Raw genomic sequence first — 8476 nt, 5'->3', positions numbered from 1 at the left:
GTACATTTCGTTGGTATCCGTTGTCTGTTGATTTCGATGTTTTTTGGCGTGGTGATATTTGTTTAGTTCCAGGGAAAATATCTTCACTTACACACACACGCACACACACACACACATATTTATATATATATATATATATATATATATATATATATATATATATATATATATATATATATATCAAATAATCCATATATTTCAATACATTAATGTCTGGATTATCTTACCGACCTCGGGATTTGAGTCTCGAGGTGAAACCACTCAAAGACAATAGCATATGACCGGCCGTGGATCGAACCCTGGTCCATGATGCTTGTATGACAGTGAACGTACCATTTAGCCATGCGTGGCCATATTTAACAGAAATTCCTATATTCCTTCATAATTGGCATATCTTATTATTTCTTGTCGAAATATTATTTTTCTAAAGATCTCTGTCTGAGCGTGTTTATACTAAAAAATTCTAAACATTAAGGCATAAGGTAAATTATTCTCTCTCTCTCTCTCTCTCTCTCTCTCTCTCTCTCTCTCTCTCTCTCTCTCTCTCTCTCTCTCTCTCTCTCAGGTTTTATTGTAATACAGTGAGCGTGTTTATGCTAAGAAATTCTAAACATTAAGGCATTATGTAAATTTCTCTCTCTCTCTCTTTCTCTCTCTCTCTCTCCTCTCTCTCTCTCTCTCTCTCTCTCTCTCTCTCTCTCTCTCTCTCTCTCCAGCAAAATATAACGAACTCGGAATAAAAAGGCTCTAATAGTCTAAATATTATTAGAATTATTGTATCGATAATTTACCTTCGAATAAAAGTTTAATCTGCAAAACTACACTCGGGGAACCAATATCTCTAAACAAGAATATAATTTCTAAAGTTATTATCCAAGGAGTCATTGGCTCTAACCACGAAATTGGAATTTGGAAATAGCCATACTCTCTCTCTATGATATAATTTCAGAAATTCAAAATTGAGATATTCCACTTATTACTTGGAGAGGGATAAGGACTCTCTCTCTCTCTCTCTCTCTCTCTCTCTCTCTCTCTCTCTCTCTCTCTCTCTCTCGTTCTAATCCATTATCATCAGTATGAACATTAAAAGAAACATAGGCTTAAAAAGTTCTACCAATGGTAAAAACTTTTATTTATACAATTGCAAAACCAATAACATAATTTTTAATAATTCCCAAATTTGAATAGTTTTTATTTTTCTAATACAGAAATTTCCTTTATTGAGTAAAAATTATATATAGTGACTCTATAATATATAAAAATTCATCAAACTTCATTGAATAACATAAACTGTTTATGATAACCGATTTGAAATGTCTATGCCTGGCAATATGCTGGATAGGTGTTCGAGATTAGCTCAAGTTCAATAGCTTTTAGTACTGACTGCAACATTAGAATCCTTGTGAGCCTATAGGTCTACCTGCTGAGTCATCAGCATCCATTGCCTGGCCCTCCCTGGTCCTAGCTTGAGTGCAAAGGTGGCTTGGACTCTGATAAAATGCATATATGGTCAGTCTATACGGCACTGTCAGTGCCCCTTCCCTTTGCTATTCATGAGTGACCTATACCATTATACTCCGGACTTATAAATTTTAGCCTAATGTAAATACGTACATAAAATACTGCCGCCATCACCAATTCTCCATAATTGGGTTTGATCTTTATTCCAGAAAAGTAGAACTGCTCTAAAGTAAATGAAGTTATATATCAATAGAAAGATATTGCTTTGAATTTTTTGATGAATTATCAGAAACTATCCTAAATCCAAACAATGTGATGACATGAAAGGCTGAAAAACATTTCATTTTTTTTTCAAAAGTAACTTTGAATGATTATGAAATGGCTTTATAGTTATTTTTAGTAGAGTTACAGGTATCAAATGATAATGTAAATAAAACCCTTCCAGTTGATGCCTAGTGATTCAGTTTATTGTGGAAAACTGAAGCACTCAGGACAAATTCCCAGCATCATATTTTGGACAGAAATAGCCTGAGCGGACCCTTTTAAGGTGACCTGCAATACAATTCCTTTTTTTCCCCACTGGGAGTTTTACAATTTTATGACCATCATCTGAAGATATTGCTATATGGGAGGGACTCCTTATTGGATCTGGTGAGAGTGAAGCTGCATGTATCTGTTCACGAGTGCGTCCTTTCCTGACGATTTTTACCGGCTAATAGTTCTGAAAAAGTGACTCGACTAAGGAGACCATGAACTTATATCTATCTAAGGGAGGGTTTCTTGACGTATTGGATGCACACAGTATACAGCTGTTGAGGACAGCAGTCCCAGTCAGTGAATAGCATCCCTTATTTGTTCATTTTAGTGTCTTACGTTCCGATAGGTACGAGTACAACTTGGTTTCTTTCATGTCTACACCACCCATGACATGATTGTAGTCATCAACAATATATGGAACAATCTTGTCAGGTTTGCCTGTTCTGTTTACAGTTTTATAGCCTGCTTTTGAGGAAGTAGATAAAAGAACATGTGTTTTCTTGCCATCCTTGTAAGTTACACACAACAAAGGACCCTTTCTACGCTCTGAAACCTCTTTGTTTTTCATTTTTTTTTCTTTATAGCATCCATAGGCAATCCTTTACGGTTAGTGTGAACTGTTCCAGTTGCTGTTGTGCCATATTGCCAAAGATCTTAAAAAAGCTTAGGTGAAGAAAAGTAATTATCAAGACCTAGGTGATGACCACGATTAAATAACCCTGCTTTCTCAAGAAGCCTCATAACAAGGTCATATGTGGCCCCAATATCACTTACTTGCATACCAGCTGTTCCCCTATATATTTCAAAAGCATAAGCATAGTCTGTTCTTGCCTCGCATAAACACCAACCCTTTATCACAAACCTAGCATGATGCTTGTTTGGCATATACTGTCGCAAATGAGGGGTCTTACCTCTAAAGCCAATAATACTTTCATCAATGGATATTTTCCGTTCAGGGTAATAATGACTTTTGAAAGTTCTCTGGAAGTGATCAATAACTGGTTGTATTTTATACAATTTATATGCTGGGTGATCTGGTGGTGGCATTTTTGAATTGTCTGCAAAATGCAGGAACTTGAGTAAAACTTCAAACCTCTCTGTTGAAGTGGTTAGATAACCACGGTGTTGCCTGGCTTGGATTTGTACAATCCCAGTAAGACCTCAGGGTTGGTTTCTTGATAAGCCCCATATTCAAAATAACCCCTAAGAAAGAAAACATTTCATTCACAAATGTTTGACCTTGTTTGATCCATAAGTTGACCATAGACCTTTTCTTTTGTTGAAGATACTCAGTATAAGATTGGATCCACTGACTTGCATACAGATTAGTTTCATCAACAATTTTCTGAACAAAACTATCTGTAATAAAGAGCTTCAGGCATTCTATTGGTTGGGCATCGTGTTTTGGGGGATGGATTGGTCCACAATGGCCTGTGAATCTAACTGAAGGTGGTCCAACTTCATTGTCTAATACCCTCATCCAGTCTCCTTCATCACTTCTATCACTATCGGGATTATCATCACTTTCATCAACTGATACATCATCATTGTCACTTTCATCATCAGTAAAAATATCTTCCTCACTAGTATAACAGCCTTCATAATTGCTATCATCATCATAGGTCTCTGACTGGGTAAAACTCCTATCATTCTCATCATCCATAATAATCAGTTGTGATAATCTGGAAAGGTGCCCTTATGAAAAGTACTATATATATATATATATATATATATATATATATATATATATATATATATATATATATATATATATGTGTATGTATATATATATATATATATATATATATATATATATATATATATATATATATATATATATGTGTGTGTATATATATATATATATATATATATATATATATATATATATATATATATATATATATATATATATATATATATATATATATATATATATATATATATATATATATATATATATATATATATACACACACACATATATATATATATATATATATATATATATATATATATATATATATATATATATATATATACACACACATATATATATATATATATATATATATATATATATATATATATATATATGTATATATATATATATATATATACATATATATATATATATATATATATATATATATATATAAATATATATATGTATATCTGTGTGTGTGTGTACACACATATAAAATTGAAACAGGCAACACCAAAGACCAGCGGAGAAAACTGTAAATTACATTCATAAAGACATTCATAAAGACATACAAAAGTACAAGACGCAAACAAAATCATAATTACAACAAAGTGTTACTCACATATATTAGTGTGTGTTTTATCATTACTTCGTTTGTTCAATTATTACACTGAAAATGTCCTCACAAGTGATGTGTTTCCCATGTATGAAAAGTGTTACATAAATTTTCAAGTGAAACTATTCGGCTTATCCTATAATATATTTTATTCCTTAAATAACCCTGGATAGGTACGCTCCTCGGACACCCCTTTAAGGGTATACTCGGACGCGCGCGACCTCGACGCCAAAAAAAATTCTTGAAAAATCAGTTTTTTGCAGTAACCACCTTTTTTCTTTTGCCAAAAAAAACTTCAATGAATGCCTAAAACAACTGTAAAGAGAAATACTACTCATCTGCAGAAAAACTATTTATTATAAATATTTAAAAAAATTAAGTAGAAAAAAAAGACCTTTCATAAAAATTCATAAAAAAAAAGTTTATACATATATACACAAATCCTTTTAGGAATTGATTCTTGAATGTTCAGGACACATCTTGATGTATTTTGGATGAAGTCAGACCCATGGAGGTGAAGATCTGAAATGAGAAAAAAAGGGTAACTTTTTTTGGCCCAAAAAATTTGTCCAAATTTCATGAATTTTTTTGGGTACCCAAATGAAATAGGAAGTGGCTATTTTTTTTAGGGAATAAACATATCTTATCCTAGAATAGAAATATGTAAAAAAATCTTCATTATTTTGTAAATTACATTTATATCAGGGGCCATATCTAAAGGTAATTTTTTGAGTACTTAGAAATTTCGTAAAAAAAATAGATATATCTAATATATAATATGATATTTATGCAGGTAAAAATATACCAAAATATCACAAATTCTATAGGGAACAAGAATATATATAGATAGGGCAACTTACGCTTCGGATATGTCCACAAAATGGCCGCCAACCACACTGACTCAGACTCCCTAATCTGCCACTTGAAATGTAGGAAGGGTATGTCAATTTCAAGGTGTTAATTACTAATCTAATTATTCTTGGATATGCATAAAAATTGTATGGTGGGTTGCTGGATAATTGTCGATTATTTTACGACTATAAAATTAAAATTCTGACCCAAAAAAAAATTTTTGAAGGGAAATAAAATCGAAAAAAAAATAAATGTAAAACAATATAATATTTTAGCTAAAAAAATTTGATGATATTCAATCAAAAAGGAAGTAAACAAAATTTTCAGACAAATAAACATCTAGAGGAATCATTACTCTGTTATAGTTCCTTAGTACGTAGTAATTTTGAAAGAAATGGGAAAAAACGAAAAAGTGGCAATCGCAGGAAAATCGAACACATACCTATATATACGCCATATCTGGCTAAAAATAAAGATAGGCATGGGTAGCCAGATCATCTAGAAACACTTTCCAACACTATAAAAATACAAGTTTTGCGACACTACTTGCCAATTCCTTACGGTAACATGACTAAGCAAAAGAATGCAAAACAAATAAAAAGGGTCACTCGCGGAAAAATGGCCAACATTCTAATATACGGCATTTCAGAAAAAAAAAATTCAGCCACGTACTAGGCAAACCATCAAGGCACATTTTCCGACAAATAAACATCTAAATGAATCATTACTCTGTGATAGTTCCTTAGTACGTAGTAATTTTGAAAGAAATGGGAAAAAACGAAAAAATGGCAATCACAGGAAAATCGAACACATACCTATATATACACCATATCTGGCTAAACAAAAGATAGGCATGGCTAGCCAGATCATCTAGAAACACTTTCCAACACTATAAAAATATAAGTTTTGCGACACTACTTGCCAATTCCTTACGGTAACATGACTAAACAAAAAAATGCAAAACAAATAAAAAGGGGAACTCGCGGAAAAATGGCTAACATTCTAATATACGGCATTTCAGAAAAAAAAAATTCAGTCACGTGCTAGGCAAACCATCAAGGCACATTTTCCGACAAATAAACATCTAAATGAATCATTACTCTGTAATAGTTCCTTAGTACGTAGTAATTTTGAAAGAAATGGAAAAAAACGAAAAAATGGCAATCACAGGAAAATCGAACACATACCTATATATACGCTATATCTGGCTAAAAAAAAATAGGCATGGGTAGCCAGATCATCTAGAAACACTTTCCAACACTATAAAAATATAAGTTTTGCGACACTACTTGCCAATTCCTTACGGTAACATGACTAAGCAAAAAAATGCAAAACAAATAAATAGGGGCACTCGCGGAAAAATGCCCAACATTCTAATATACGGCATCTCAGATTTAAAAAAAAAGACATGCACGTGTTAGCCCAACCATCAAGGCACACTTTCTAACACATAAACATGAAAAAAAAAATCAATAATATACGGCAATTCCTTACTACGTAGTAAATTTTTACAAATACTGAAAAAAAACAGAAATTGGCAACAGCAGTTAAATACCCAATATACCAATAACTATGTCGTATTTGACAAAAACAAAGTCACGCATGGGTAGCCAGATCATCTAGACATACTTTCCAACACTAAAAAAAGCAAAAGTTTTACCACACTATTTGGCAATATCTTACGGAAAAATGACTTGGCAAAAAAATGAAAAAAAATGAAAAAGGGGCACTCGCGGTAAAATGCCCAACATTCTAATATACGGCATCTCAGATAAAAAAAAAGACATGCACGTGTTAGCCCAACCATCAAGGCACACTTTCTAACACATAAACATGAAAAAAAATCAATAATATACGGCAATTCCTTACTACGTAGTAAATTTTTACAAATATTGGAAAAAAACAGAAATTGGCAACCGCAGTTAAATACCCAATATACCAATAACTACGTCGTATCTAAAAAAACCAAGTCACGTATGGGTAGCCAGATCATCTAGACACACTTTCCAACACTAAAAAAGCAAAAGTTTTACGACACTATTCGGCAATATCTTACGGAAAAATGACTTGGCAAAAAAATGATAAAAAAGGAAATAGGGGCACTCGCGGTAAAATGGTCCTCGTGGTGATGAACGACATCTTAACTAAAAAAAAAATCATGCACATGGTAGCCAAACAATCCACCAAGACTTTCCACAACTGATAACCTATACAAGTTGCACCATTCTACGACAATTTCATAATACGTAATAACTTTGATAATTATGCAAATTAACTCGGTCGCGCTCGACCCCGACACGTCTCAGAAATCGGGGAAGGAGTACAGCTACAGCAATGCACATCTGGACACTACTAGAGCGTGTAGGCGAGACACCTACTGCAGGTCGATCACCCCACAAATTCAGTCACGGGGGTGAGTCACGTGAGAAAAACCTGTTTTTTTTTTACGCTCGGGGTCGCGGACGACCCACCGTACCTATCCAGGGTAAGAGTGTGGGATTATAGACAATATTCCGTAAAATAGTAGAAAATTAAAACAATGTTGTTCAACTAGATAGCACAGAATAAAATATGCTTCTAAAAATAAATAAAAAGGTATGCAGTAAGTAATGTTTATATTGGAGACCTGTACTCACCTGCGTGTATTTACATCCAGCTGTCGAAACGAGTCTACGACGCTCAAAGAAAAAAAAAAAAACAAGGATAACATTTTGGCGTGATTTTGCCTTTGTAGTAGTTATCCTGCATTACACTTGGGCATGTAATATATATAAACTGATAGTGAGTCACAATAAACGCTCACAATACAAATTTCACGTAGACAACACAAACAGCACAGCAACACAAACGTTTTGGCAAAGATGTCGTCTTTGTAAACCAACTCTTATGAATGAAATCTCGTTGTTCACTGCTTTGCCAAACATTTTTCCTTCATTACAAAACACAAAAAACATTCAAGAATCACAGGAAACCATTATATCAATAAATATTGGTATATAAATACGAAATATTACGTAAAAGATGTAGCCAATAAGTTTGTATCACACAACAAGAAACTTGCCGCCGAAAGCAACCACATTCAAGACTAAAACAAAAGCTGATTATGTCATTGGTTGCTACATCAGGATGTGGAATCAGTGAGCCAATGGGAAGGAAGCATTGCTGTGACGTATCCAGGCCACCAAAATTGTCTAGTGGGGACGTGAGAGCAGGGAAATTGAACAGAAGATTAGCGAGCCACAATCATGGCCTCACTGGCTCTAGCGGTAAGGCCATGATCGTGGTCTCACGGAGTATAAGGGTAATCT

General features: G+C 33.4%; 1 pseudogene; it reads right to left on the bottom strand.

Moving 5' to 3' along the window:
* Positions 1-1926: 1926 nt before the first annotated feature.
* On the bottom strand, positions 1927-3661 carry LOC137626690 (piggyBac transposable element-derived protein 4-like; annotated as a pseudogene).
* Positions 3662-8476: the final 4815 nt, after the last annotated feature.

The sequence above is a fragment of the Palaemon carinicauda genome, chromosome 34 (genome assembly GCF_036898095.1).
Source record: "Palaemon carinicauda isolate YSFRI2023 chromosome 34, ASM3689809v2, whole genome shotgun sequence".
Classification (NCBI taxonomy): domain Eukaryota; kingdom Metazoa; phylum Arthropoda; class Malacostraca; order Decapoda; family Palaemonidae; genus Palaemon; species Palaemon carinicauda.
The sequence above is the reverse complement of the archived record's forward strand: the minus strand, read 5'-3'. Positions and strand labels throughout refer to the sequence as shown.